This window comes from Lissotriton vulgaris, unplaced genomic scaffold (genome assembly GCF_964263255.1).
Source record: "Lissotriton vulgaris unplaced genomic scaffold, aLisVul1.2 SCAFFOLD_1466, whole genome shotgun sequence".
NCBI lineage: Eukaryota > Metazoa > Chordata > Amphibia > Caudata > Salamandridae > Lissotriton > Lissotriton vulgaris.
This window is the reverse complement of record NW_028247724.1, coordinates 186,203-199,173: the sequence shown is the minus strand read 5'-3', so window position 1 is coordinate 199,173 and position 12,971 is coordinate 186,203. Positions and strand designations below refer to the sequence as shown.

Here is a 12,971-nt window from a genome sequence, read left to right as displayed (position 1 = left end):
ACTACCCTGCAGCATAAACAAATGACCTTGCAAACGTATTTGTAAATCACCAACTTCAATCCAACATTGTGCATGCATGCGCTTGTTGGCAGATTGAGGTGACAAGGTCCAATTTTTCCAATTAGGTTAGTTTTTCTGTTTCCATTGACATTTCTTCTTTTGTTAATTTTCCGAATCCCCTGCAAAATGTCCCTTATTTTAGTTTGACTTAACATATTGAGTTGTTTTCTCTTTTTAAATAAACTTGGAATGGAATTTAAGCTCGACATTTATTTTCTATTTTCTTTAATTGATTTCTTACAACCCATTAACCCAGAAAAAAAACTCGAAAACGTATTACCAGGGAAATAGAAAACTAAGGACATAACATTGTGCAAAGCAAAAGCGTGGATGTCTTGCAGAAGTAGGAAAAGCAACAAGAATTGATGGCAAATAAGTAAAAGCAGCCAATAAAATGTGCATTTCATCACAGTGGAAGCTTTATGGTCTCTAAGGTCCCTCTTCGTATTTGCAGCTCTGACAACCCTTTCCAGTCACAGTCACCGCATAATGTAGACTCCATGGATATCTTTTGATTATCTATTGCTCAAGTGTCAGCCATTGTTCGGTTAGCCTCGGTGTACCAATGACCAGTTATATGGTACCTACTACCTAGACAGGCACCGACCAGATCGTTCCCTCTGTTGGGAGGGATTTGAGATTTGATTTGCCTTTCCAACCATCCACAGAAAACCGAGCTTCTGAGGGCGACTCTGGTGACTTTTCTGACTGCAAAGTAGGTTAGCCTCCTGCCAATGGCACCACTGAAGAATAAATGGTCTGTAACAGCATAATTTTCGCTCCACTATTTCATAATTGATTAGGCCACATATATGTCTACTTATGTCCTTATGCATTCGTGTGACCTAATATGATTAATGGGGTGTAAAGCGCTTGAACCAATATAGAAAGTGCATTCATTGTGTAATCTTGACATTTATATGTGTGTGCAAATTAACGTTTTCCTTTACAGTAACAATGAAGCGCAGCTCTCATATATATCTGCATGTGTTTGGCTTTAATTACATTGCTAATCCTTATGTATACACATACTCATTTAAATAACTTTGCAACTATTATATAACGGGAAAGGTGTCTATTTGAATAGCATTTTGCATTTGTAATGTGACTGTTTATGTATCTGTAATCACACATGTATTGAGATGCTTACTATACTAAAATTGACCAAAAGCCTTAAGCTTTTAGATTTCGGAATGTTTTAACCTTCAACATGCATGTTTGTTTCGAGTGCAATGTTTTTCTCTCCTCTGCAGGCGCAGTTTCATGCGCTAATGAATAAAGAAAGGCACATTGTGTGAAAGAGATGTGGAGGTTGGAAAGGAGTACTTTTGACAAAGACAATAAGACTAACAAACTCCTGTCTGTGCAGAATTAGGAGATGAGGGAAATCCAACGGCGTTCTGAAACCTGTGGATCAAAGAAGGGAGTCGCACGTGTAGCTGCCAAAAAGTATTGTTTGAAGATGGACATTAATGAGACCTTTGATATGGGATTCTAGAAGGTTCTTTCTGTGGGTATAATTAAGCAATACACTTCAGCTTCGTTCAGATTCCTTTCAGACTTGGAGAGTTACAGACCTCTTTGCGATATTTCTGTTGTGTGGCTTTATGCAGTACAATATTATTTCTTTGAAGAAATTCTACAGAAGCTCTGCTATGCTGACACCTTTCTACTTTATTAGATCTAATAAAGGTTCTCTCATCTAGCATTAATTAGCGTTGCTTATTCCCTCATCATAGACAGGAGGACCGAAATTTTCAATCTAACCATCAGACTGTATTTCTTATCCTTTGTACTGTTGCTACTAAATTACTCATTTGCTCTCAGTTATTGAGGAATCATTTTGTGCACAGATTTGGCTTTCCATTGGTGATTCTGTATTTTTATACTATGTTTCTAAGACTGAATTATATTACTTTGGCTCTGAATTTGTAATATGTCCATACTTAATCTCACTTATTGACTCTGACCTTTACTGTGAGATCAAATGGGTTACACTATAATCACAAATTGAAATTGATCATAACTCCTTTTTAATCCTCAGGCACCCAAGAAAGTTCCATTGCAGGGGATAGGCAACGGGGCACGACTACTGTATGTTGTCAGTTCAGTCTTCAATTTTCTCTTAAATAATAATAATAATGCTGTACTACTACTAATAATAATAATAATAATTACAACAATAATACTAAGGATAATAATAATATGTGCTTAATAGCAATAAACACAGCACTTTTGCCTTTTCTAAGCGCTATAAACAACAGATGTTACTTTTGCCAACTTTATAGATTTATGATAATTGAAGCCAGATCCCTTTGCTTCGCTTTTCAATGAATTATAGATGAAGGTGGAAATATGATTGGGTGACATTAACTGAGAACGAGCACAGGTTACTATTAAACCCTACAATCATATGGACCTCATATATTTTGGGCAACCACAGCATCAGCATAAGTTCCTGACCACTCAAGTAACTAAGCATACACAAGGAGGTGATGGACGGAGGCTGAGACTTTTGAGACACACACTCCCAGTCAAAGATCTGGGTTGAATCCATCATTGCTCTTTAGCTTACTTTGCCACCCAAGTTCAGACCCAGCCATATGCAAATTAGTCTTGACACCTGGATGATGAGGGGTGTTACCCAGAAACCAGCCCCAGGATGGTTGTTTCCTGTCCAGGGAAGACCTGTCTTGGCTGTTTGGGCTGGACTGTTCCCATGAGGAACAGGGTCAAGACTGATTTTCATATGGCTAGGTCTGAACTGGGGTGGTGAAGTGAGCTAAAGAACAATGATGGATTCAACCCATATCTAATTGTGACTGGGGGTGAGTGTCCGAAAAGTTTCAGCACTCCGTCCATCAACTTCTCGTGTTTGCTTTGTTCACCTTAAGTTGGCAGGATATGCCTAGACGTGGGTCCTTAGCTCACTTTGCCAATGGATTCAAGCTAGCCTGGCTGATGAGAGGTGTTACCCCAAAACCGGTACCAGGATGCTAGTTTCCAGTTAATAGAAGACCTGGCTTGGCAGTTTGGGCTGGACTGTTCCAATGAGGAACAGGGTCAAGACTGATTTGCATATGGCTGGGTTTGAACTGGGTTGGTGAACTGAGCTAAAGAACGATGACATATTCATTCCAGCTCTAATAGTGACTGGGAGTGAGTGTCTGAAAAGTTTCAGTGCTCCGGCCATCATCTTCTTGTGTTTGCTTCACTCACGTAACTAAGCACTCACATGCACACTAAACTTACTATCATATTTACATATATTTGTATTACATCAGTGTTAGAAATGGGGGTCTATAATTGGCAGAGGCAGGTACCTTTGTCCAAGTAGGGACCCTCCTTACTAGTCAGGGTAAGGGGGATACGCTTCTAAAAAAAAAAAACTCTGCTCACCCCCTTGGTAGCTTGGCACGAGCAGACAGACCTATCTCAGAGGCAGTGTGTAAAGCATTTATGCAAACATACAGTAATACAATGAAAACACTACAAATGGACACCACACCAGTTTAGAAAAATAAGTAATCTTTCTCTGAACAAAAACAAGACCAAATACAATAAAAATCCACAATACAAGACTGTCAAAATAGTTACTTTGCATGAAAACCTTTAAATTACATAAATAGCTGGGAAACACAGTTCTTCCGACTCGATCGCTCCGTCCGGGGCTATCCGGATTTTGAAACAACAAAGTCTAACGGTTCCAACCGACGGCATCGGAACGGGCCAGCTAAAGCGCTGACAGACTCGTGAACAGTACCTTTACTCGTTGTGGCAGACACTTAGGTGCGAGTCGGTCGAGGGCAACATTCGCGAATGCATTGCAAACAAGTGAAAGTGGTGCAGGGTGCGGTGCCTTCACTATGCAGTGCAGGCAGCAGTTCGGTGACGATCGTCCAGACAGCGTCGGTGAGCCCAAGGCTTACGGCGCAGGGTGTGGCATGCTCAATGCTATGCTGGCAGGTTGCGGTGCAGGCGACGGAGCCGGTTGATTTACCGGCAGCGGTGGTGTGATGTCCAGGCGGGGTGAGATGAGGTGGTGCGGAGTGCAGTGCCCACAGGAAGCGGTGCAAGCATCGGCTCAGTGACGATCATCCAGAAGTGTCGGTGAGACCAAGGATGCAGAGCGAAGTGTGGCGGTCCCTTCTGCTAGACCTTCAGGATACTGAATCCTGTGACTGACTTGTGACAGAGTCAGTTGCCCTTTTCTTCTGCGGCGACTGAAAAAAGCAGTTCCAGAGGCGGTGCCCAGAAAGATGGTGAGGTCTTTGTGGTTCCTGAGAGCTCGTGACAGGGGGCAAGCTCCACTTCCAAGCCCTTGGAGACATTCAAGCAGGATACACACACAGTTAATCTCCTTGGTAGAAACAGCTACTGCAGGCCAACCCCAGACAGCACACAGCAAAGAGACAGTACTCCTCCTCTAGTTTCTTCCAGCTCTTCTCCTTGGCAGCTGTTCCTCTTGAAGTCCAAAGTAATCTAAAGTTCTGAGGTCTGGGCCCCAATATTTATACAGGAAAATCTTTTGTTCTCTGATGGCAGACAAGCCCTGTGCTCACTCAAAACCAGTTCTGTCCTCTCTGGTGCAGCTTCCTGGCAGGATTGTGTAAGGCAGACCAGGCCCATTCAGGTGAAAAGGAAATATCGTCCCCCTACTCTAAATGCAGCCCAAGTCTATTCAGCACAGCCCTTACTCACCCTGGAAACGCAGGACACACCTAACTCACCCAAGTGGCTGTCTGAACAGACTGCACATCCCCAGCCCCTGTAACTCCAAAGCCAGACAGTCAATACACAACCTAGCAGAGGCACACTGGATGGCTCAGCAAGAAAATACCTACTTTTTAAAAGTGGTATTTTCAAACCCAGAATGTAAAAATCACCCTCACTAAAAGATGCAGCTTAACATTCTGAGTTCAGGCATACTAAACTTCACTTTCCTATCTTGTCCCAATGGTAAGTTATATTTATAAGGTGTTATAAATAAACTTCCATTCTGTCCTATGGGACAGATAGCCTTTCAATAGTGAAAAACGAAATTGGCAGTATTTCACTATCAGGACATGCCACACACATCGGGGCGTGTCCTATCGGTCACATACACCGCACCCTGCCCACAGGGGTCCCTTGGGCCTATCTTAGAGGTGACTCACATATGTGAAATAGGACTGTTAGGGCCTGGTAAGTGGAAACACTTGCCAAGTCGACATGCCAGTACCAAAATGCGCACAGACACTGCGGTGGCAGGTCTGAGTTACATTTATAGGCTGCTTATGTGGGTGGCACAATCAGTGCTGCAGGTCCACTAGCAACATTAGATTTAAAGGCCCTGGGCACACACTGTACTAGGGACTAACTAGTAAATCAAATATGCCAATCATGGAATCACTCATCAATAATAGCAATTTACAGGGAGCACTTGCACTTTGGCACTGAACAGCAGTGGCAAAGTGCCCAAAGCATCTAGACCAGCAAACACAAAGTCCAACACACAGCAAAATAACAGGAGACAAAGCCAAATATACTGGGGAAACCCACCTCAAGGATGCCAGGTCTAACACGTGTCCCCTCCAGCTGAAATGTGGGGCGAACTACCCACCTTCTTGGGAGTTCTCTTCACTAAGGTGGAAATATCTGGACAGACCATCAGCATTGGCGTGTTCTGTACCAAGGCGGTGTTCTACCATGAAGTCCATCTCCTGTAGGGAAATAGACCACCTCAACAGAATTGGATTCTCACCCCTTATCTGCATCAACCATCTGAGGGGCCTGTGGTCGGTCTGAACCCAGAAGTGAGTGCCGAACAAGTAGGGCCTCAGCTTTTTTAGCACCCAGACCCTAACAAAAGCCTCACGCTCAATCTCACACCACGTCTGTTCCTGTGGTAGTAACCTCCTACTAATGAAGGCTACAGGTTGGTCTAGAACCTCCTCATTTAGCTGTGAGGGCACAGCGCCCACACCATGCCCTTAAGCATCTGTCTGCACCATGAATTTCTGTGAGAAGTTGGCTTGCCTTGAGCATGGGCGCCATGTACATTGCAGATTTAAGGGCATCAAAATCGTTTTGGCAGGCGTCAGTCCAGTCAACTTCATGGGCTGCTTCCCGAAAGTCAGCTCTGTCAAGGGGGTAGCAATGGTGCCATACCCCTTGACAGTTTTCCTGTACTGTCCGGTGAGGCTTTAAAAGGCTCTCACCTCTGTCTGGGTCTTGGGGGGTTTCCAAGCCAGAATGGTGTCAATCCTTGGCTGTATGGACACTACCTGGCCGCTTCCTACCTGGTGTCCTAAGTACACCACTGAAACATGCCCGTTCTGGCACTTGCTTGCCATGATCGTGAGCCTTTCCCTCTACAGAGCCTTCAACACTACCCAGAGGTGGTGCAGATGTTCCTCCCAATTGGCACTGGCCACTGCGATGTCATCCAGGTAGGTGGCACCGATATCCTCTAGTCCAGTCAACACCTGGTTGACCAACCTTTGAAAGGTAGCAGGGGCATTCTTCAACCCAAAGGGCATCACCCAGAATTGGTAGTACCCCTCTGGGGTTGAAAATGCTGACCTCTCCTTTGACCCATCAGTTAAGGTAACCTGCCAGTTCCCAGATGTTAAGTCAAACGTACTGAGGTAGTAGGCAGCTCCCAACCGATCTGTGAGCTCATCAGCTCTGAGGATGGGGTGTGCATCAGGTGACTGACATGAGCTCTCAGAAGTCCACACAGAACCAGAGTTCTGGCATGGCATCTGGTGTGGCAACCTTTGGAAACAAGACCACTGGGCTGGCCCAAGGGCTGTTTGAGGACTCAATCCCTCCAAGTGCTAACACCTTTAAGACCTCCTCCTTGATGCAAGCCTTGACCCTGTCAGTCACTCTGTAAATGTTGTTCTTCACAGGAGGACTGTCCCCAGTTTCCACATCATAGAGACACCACTGAGTGACACTAGGGGTCAGGGAGAACAGAGCAGCAAACTGTCCCAAGAGTTGGCGGCAGTCACTCTGCTGTTAAGAAGGGCGGAGAGAGGGTTACACCGTCCACTGAACCATCATTTTTCGTAGCAGACTGGAGGTCAGGAAGAGGCTCAGTCTCCTCCTCCATTCCAGCATCTTTCGTCAGGAGCATGCCCACTTCGGACCTCTCCAAGTGGGGCTTAAGGCAGTTTACATGCAGGGCCCGCAAAGGGTTCCTTGGAGACTGCAAGCCCACCCGATAGCTGACTTTATTCTTGCTCTAATAGCCAAGTCCATTTATCTTGGAGTGCACAAGGCTCCACTGGGGCCATGACCCACACTTTCTGACCAGAATGAAACTCAATCAGAGTGACATTCTGGTCATACAACCATTTCATCTATTCCTGGTTGGCTTCCAGATTCGCCTGAGTGAGTTGCCTGAAGAGTTTAGTCTGGTTCCTGTAGACCAACATGTAGCTATATACATCCCTTGGAGGTTTACTGGGAGCTTTCTCCCAGCCTTCTTTGACCAGACTCAGGGTCCTCTAACAGGACACCCATACAGGAGTTCAAAGGGACTGAACCCTAGGGACTTCTGCAGTACCTCCCTCTAAGCAAGTAAAAGGCATGACAGGAGGACGTCCCACTTATGCATCCTGGGTTCACCAAGACCCAAAAGCATGCCATTCAGGGTCCAGGTGAATCTCTCAACCACCCTATTACCTTGGGGATGGTAAGGAGTGGTGAACTTGTAGGTAACACTGCACTCCTGCCACAGGGACTCCATATACTTGAATATGAAATTGGTACCCCAGTCAGACACCACCTCTCTGAGGAACCCCACATGGTTAGAAAATCCCCATCAATGTCTGACCCACCACAAGGGCCATCACACTCACTCCAGAGAGGGATGGCTTCCAGGTACCTGGTGGCATGGTCCACCAAGACCAGGATAAACTTGTTTTCCATGGCTGTCTTGGGATTCAGAGGCCCCACAATTTCAAAACCCACCCTCTCAAAAGGGGTGCTGACTGCAGGGAATATATGATGTTACAACGCAAACAATTACAACGCATGCCTTTACAACATGGATTTTACAACCATGATTTTACAAAGCATGCCATTACAATGCATTTTTAGAAACTACCATTACAAAGCATACCATTACAGCACATACCATTACAATGCACAATACTTTTGGGGCAACAGTGGGTTAAGTGTAGGATAGTGTAGGGGTAAAATTACTATTCCCACTCCAGTGAGTGCAACAGTAGGGTAAGTGTGGGATAGTGTAGGGGGAACAATTACTATTCCCACTCCAGTGAGTGCAATAGTAGGGTAAGTGCTGGAAAGTGTAGTGGTAAAAATACTTTCCCCATGTACCCCAAAACCCATACCCACCCTACAACTAAAAAATCCCCACCTTATAATGCGTTGTAATATGCATTGTAATGGCATGCGTTGTAGTGACATATGTTGTAACGGCACGAGTTATAATGGCATGCGATGTAAAGACAGCTGAGTTGTAACAGCTGCGTTGGAAAGGTAGTGCGTTGTAATGACTGTTGTAATGGTTGTTTCCCAACTACAGGGAAAGGTTAGAGAGGACCCAAGCACTTCCACCCACTCTTACCACTTGCCTGACAAGTCTGGCAAGACCGACAATGGTTGTCTTGAGTTCCTTCTCATTTGGGGCCAGTAAAGTGGGTGACAAACCTTTTAAATGTCTTGTCTTGCCCCAAATGCCCTGCCTATGGCACATCATGAGTCAGACCCAGAAGGAAGGTTCTGTAGCACTGGGGTACCTCCAGCACACTGGCTGACCCAGGCTCAGCAACCTTAGGTTCACTATACAGGAGACCATTCTCTCAGTAAATCCAATGTGATCCAGACTGATCAGCTGCTGCCTGGTTTGCATCCTGCTGCTACAAACCAACAAGAGAAGGGCATTTCTGCTGCTCCTTGCATGATTTCCTCCCTGGGGGATCCCGTTCATGTTGCCAATGAGTCAGCTCAGGCATGTCCCCCAGTTTGGCCACTTGCTCCCCTGTAGGCTACAGGGCATCACCCACAAGGTTTGCCTCCTCCTGGACTGTGAGAACTTTGGGGGCCGGTTTCCCACACCCCGTGCCTCTTCTCTTTCTGGCAGGCATCTGGGCCACTGATTCCAGCTCCAGGTTCTCTTGATTGCCCTTCCGGGCAAAGAACAAGTGGTCACACACACCTACTCAGGCAGACCCAACATCTCCAAATGTGACTTCTGCTCCACCTTCTCCCAAGGGGAACTCTCCAAATCATTGCCTAGCAGACAGTCAACAGGCATGGTTGGCCTCACAGGTACTTTCAAGGTACCTGAGACACCCCCCCTCAAAGGGAACCTGTGCAACTTTGCAGATGTAACTACTGGGTAGAATGTGTTGAGGTTCATCTGCTCCTCAGACACCAGCTGACAACTGACAGCGGTCACACTGGCTCCAGTGTCTATCAGAGCTTCCACACTATGGACATTGATGGTCACCCACTGCCTGTATTTTTTGTGTTATCAGGCAGATGAGCTCTTTGGACCATCCTACTTACTCCTAAAGAGACCCAGGTCATCTCTGTGGACACCCATCCCTCCTGGGAACCTGACTCCTCCCCCAAATCTACACTAGCCAACTCACTGGGCCAAGCACCTGTGGGTGCGGTAGAGGCTTTCATGGGAGACCTAGGATCCCCTATGAAGTGGCCCACCTGACCACAACATTAACATGCCCGGGGGCCCTTCTGTGCAGGCTTACCTCCCGGTTCCCATGGCTTCTTCTCACTGGGGGGCTGGTAACCTTTGCCTTGGTTCCCTTGGAAATTACTTTGGGGCCCTTTTTGGAACTGCTTCTGTTTACTCGTTCCCTCCCACTCTTTTGCTGGGGACAATGCCCGACCTTAGGCGGAGTCTCCCACATAACCTTTGTGGACCCTCGTACTGAACCAGCGGTACACCTCCACAGCAACCTTCCCTGGGTCAGTCAGCCTACTATCAATCAGATGCTGGCGTACCTCTGGAAAACAACTGCCTGACAAGTGCTCCCATGCAACCAAATCATAGAGCCCCTGAAAATCATTTACCTGGCTACCCTTCACCCAACCATCCAGTGCTATGCAAAAATAGGACACGTATTCCACCCAAGTGCTTGACTCAAGCTTCTTACAGGCCCTCAACATCCGCCTGTACAGCTCTGGGGTCAAACCATACATCCTAATTATTGCTTCTGTCAAGGGAGCATAAGGCATGTAGTCCTCACCTGGTAAGACCAGCAAAGTGTCCCTCCCTTCTGTGACAAATAGGCTTAACAACCCCGCTCCCCAGTCTCTCTCAGGGATTCTATGGGACCTCATTGATACCTCATAGACCTTGAATTACTGACTGATGTCCTCAATTTTTACTAAGTCCTTAATGTCCTCCTTGGGGATGTACACCCTACCTTTTGAAGGCACTGGCACCAAGCTGCCAACATTGGGACTGGAATCCACTCTCTTGGCTTTTATGTCCAGCTCTTTCAACCTCTTTCATTCTCTAAAAGCATCTTCTTTTCCTCCATGGCCAATCTCTGCTTCTCTAACTCCAATTTCTTACTCTCCGTGTCACTCTCCTTCCCCAGCCTAAGCCTAACACGCTACCTCTCATGCACCCATTTTCTTTCTCTGTCCTCCAGCTCCTCTGGAGACAGACCTCTTGAAGAGACACTGCTGCCATCTCTGGAAAGTACCCCCCAACCGGCATATTCAACTGCCCATCCCGCTGCCGATCCAAATTCTCTACCTTCACCAGAGGCTCCTCATCCTGCCCACTGGCGTTTCTGGATTCCAACCAGGCCCTCAGTGCCTTTTGGTATTCATCCTTCCTTTTGAGGCCTCTCACAGAGATTTTAAATTCTTTGCAGATGGCTTTTAGTTGAGCCATAGTGTAGGTTTCCACCCTATCCTCCTCAAATTGAATATCAATAGATGCAATGGATGTTGGCTCGGTCATGATGACAAAATTGGCAGTTCTCAAGTTGCAGAAAATCCCAAAAGAAAAGTTTACCAATAGTACGTGGTTGTGTAATGGTATGCACTATACTAGCAGTGAACACCACTGTATGTAAGGCATAAATGCAAGTCCAGATCCCACCGCTGCCACCTGTGTTATAAAAGGGGGTCTCTAATTGGCAGAGGTAGGTACCTTAGTCCAAGTAGGGACCCTTCTTCCTAGTCAGGGTAAAGGGGGTACACTTCTAAAATAACCCCTGCTCTCCCCCTTGGTAGCTTGGCATGAGGAGATAGGCTTATCTCAGAGGTAGTGTGTAAAGAATTTGTGCACACATACAGTAATACAGTGAAAACACTACAAATGGACACCACACCAGTTTAGTTAGTAATCTTTATATAAATCAAAACATGACCAAATACGACAAAAATCCACAATACAAGACTGTCAAAATAGTTACTGTGCAAGATAACCTTTAAATTCCATAAATAGCTGAGAAACACAGTTCTCTGGAGTCAGTAGCTCGGTCGGTGCTACCTCGATGCTGAAACAGCAAAGTCTAGCAGTTCCAACAAACCACGTCGGAACGAGCCAGCTAAAGCGTTGAAAGACTCGTGAACACTACCTTTACTCGTTGCCGCCGACACGTAGGTTCGAGTTGGTCGAGGGCAACCATTGCAGTTGCGTTGCAAACATATGGAAGTAGTGCAGGGTGTGGTGCCCTCTCAATGCTGTGCAAGCAGCAGTTCAGTGACTTTTAGACCTGGCATCTTTGGCGTGATTTCCCCCTACCTTTTTGCCTCTGCCTCCTGTATTTTTGATGCTGTGCTGGATTTCGTTTTTACTGGTTTAGATGCTTTGGACACTTTGCCACTGCTGTTCAGTGTCAAACTGCAAGAGCTCCCTGTGTAAATTGTTATTGTGATTGGTTATCCATGATTGGCATATTTGTATTACCAAGAAGTCCCTAGTAAAGTGCACTGAGTGTGCCAGGGCTGGGGATAACAAATGCTACTAGTGGGCCTGCAGCACTGATTGTGCCACCTACATGTGTAGCCCTAAGATGGTGTCTCAGGCCTGCCACCGCAGTGCCTGTGTACAGTCTGTAAACTGCCATGTCCTCCTGGTCAGTGGCCCCACTGGCCAGGCCTAACCCTTCCCTTTCCGTACACATTGGTCACTCCTATGGAAGGCCCAAGGTACTCCCTTGGGCAGGGTGCTGTGTATGTGAAAGGTAGCGCATGTACTAGTGCAGGTGACATGCTCTGGTAGTGAATTACAGCCATTTTCGTTTTTTACTATTGTAAGGCTATCAGCTATCATGGGGAATGCTGGCTACAGTGGCTACCAGTATATCTTCCCATAGGAGCAAGATAGGACTTAAAAGTCTGGTATCCCTGAACTCAGAATTTAATAACACATGTTTTAGGAAAGGTTGTTTTTAAATCCTGTGTATGAGAACAGCAGTTTTAGAAAATTGCTGTTCTCTTGTCTGACCTTTCTGTGTGTCTTGGCCTGCTTGTGAATTGTCTGTCTGGCTAGAGGCTGGGAGCCCCCAGGAGGCTGGCTGAATGACTGCTTCTGCATCTTGAGTGTTGGGAAGGGATAGCACCTGGGCCTGAATAGGGCTGTGCCTGCCTTCCACAATGCTGGCTCCACCTCCTGCTGGGCGGCTGACGACCCTGCCCCTCTCCCTGAAAGGAAAGGAGAGGCCAGGAAAACAAAGTGCTCTAGGAACACCCAGAACTGGTTCAGGCCCGGGCTCCGAGCCCTCCTGCACAAAGGTATCAAAGACTTTTAGGGGTATAAGTACAGGACCCCTGACTACAGAAAATTAGATCATCCTGGAATCAAGAAGGAACCTCTGCCAAGGAGAAAGCTGAAACTGAAGAAGGAAGACTGTCCTGCTGTTGCTCTGCTGAACTGACCTGCTGTTGCTTTGCTGCCAAGGAGA

At 46.4% G+C, this 12,971-nt stretch overlaps 1 protein-coding gene across 1 annotated transcript in view; it reads right to left on the bottom strand.

Moving 5' to 3' along the window:
• Positions 1-12,971, bottom strand: part of PLD5 (phospholipase D family member 5) — a gene marked incomplete at both ends in the record, with an annotated part of 589,545 nt that overhangs the window by 414,435 nt on the left and 162,139 nt on the right. The gene's annotated exons all lie outside the window — the stretch shown is intronic.